Genomic DNA, 1,218 nt, shown 5'->3' on the forward strand with positions numbered 1-1,218 from the left:
TAGCTTCTCATGAAGCCACGACTGTTGGGGGACCCCCTCCCGCATGACCACGCAGCCCCCCTGCTGGTGGCCGAGGGCACCACGTGGGCAGTGCCATGGGGCGTGGGTCTGGGTTGGCGTGTGAGGCGTGGTGGGAGCCGCAGGTGCAAGGCCAGACATCGCCCCGCGGGGCAGCGCTGACCCAGCACCGGGGTTTCTGTAGGGCAGAGCCTGGGGGTCAGTGTGCGTCTCGTGCTGAAAGCGCCGATCCATGTGAACGTATGATTTTATAATTTCTGTGGCGTCTCCAGGAAGTCGGTGTCAGGGCCGGTGCCGTGAGCAGGGATCGCCACGGCCCGGGAGACGGGCTGTCCCGGGTCCGGGTTAGCAGTGGCCGTGGCCTGCCAGCCGCAGGTGTGCCTCCCGCCTGTTGGGGTTCAGCTCCATTGGGAACACGCCGTGTGCCCAGCCCGGATCCCGGCTCTGGAAAGACATCGGCGGGTTGGACGGGGTCCAGAAACGGCCTTGGCCACGATTAAGGGCTCACGGGCGTGACATCTGAGCAGGGGCCCAGAGACCTGTGTTTACAGCCGGGCCGCGTGCGGGATTACGGGCTCGGTGACGCCGGCCTGTGGCTTCACCCCAAGTCGCCTCCCAGGACTGGCTGCTCAGAGCCGGGGGAGTCCCCTCCCTGGCACCCCGAGAGCTTTGGGGGAGGGAGGGTCTCGTTGGGGCCGTTCCCCGGGAGCTGAGCCAGGGAGCTGGCCCTGCTGCCTCCTGCTCGGGGCCGACAGCTCCAGGTCGGCAGCCAGGGGCTGGGATTTAGGCAGAGTTTTATTTTTATTTATTTATTTATTTATTTATTTTTAATATTTTACTGAGCCCTGACTGGGAATCGAACCCTGACCTCCTGGTTCCTAGGTCGACGCTCGGCCCCTGAGACCTGCCGGCCGGGCTGGGTCGTTTCAATTGTCCTGGGAAAGTCAGCGCCGCCTCTTCTCGGTCAGAACAGCCGCAGTGCTTTCTGCAGAAGGTGCCGGCAGCCTGTGAGGGACCTCGCCTCTCGCTGTGGTTCGGCTGCAAGGCTGTGGCCCAGCCAGGACCCGAGCGGGGTGTCCCCCAGCCCAGACCGCAGACCTGCTCGGCTGTCGGTCCGAGGCCTCCGGATCCGTTTCACTGCATTCACTTCACCTGGGGGAAGGGAGGGGCTCAGGGCCGTGCCTGGCGTGCAGGTGGCTC

General features: G+C 64.9%; 1 protein-coding gene across 1 annotated transcript in view; it reads left to right on the forward strand.

Moving 5' to 3' along the window:
• Positions 1–1,218, forward strand: part of FGFR2 (fibroblast growth factor receptor 2) — an 89,473-nt gene that overhangs the window by 52,677 nt on the left and 35,578 nt on the right. The gene's annotated exons all lie outside the window — the stretch shown is intronic.

This window comes from Myotis brandtii, unplaced genomic scaffold (genome assembly GCF_000412655.1).
Source record: "Myotis brandtii unplaced genomic scaffold, ASM41265v1 scaffold628, whole genome shotgun sequence".
Taxonomy (NCBI): Eukaryota; Metazoa; Chordata; class Mammalia; order Chiroptera; family Vespertilionidae; genus Myotis; species Myotis brandtii.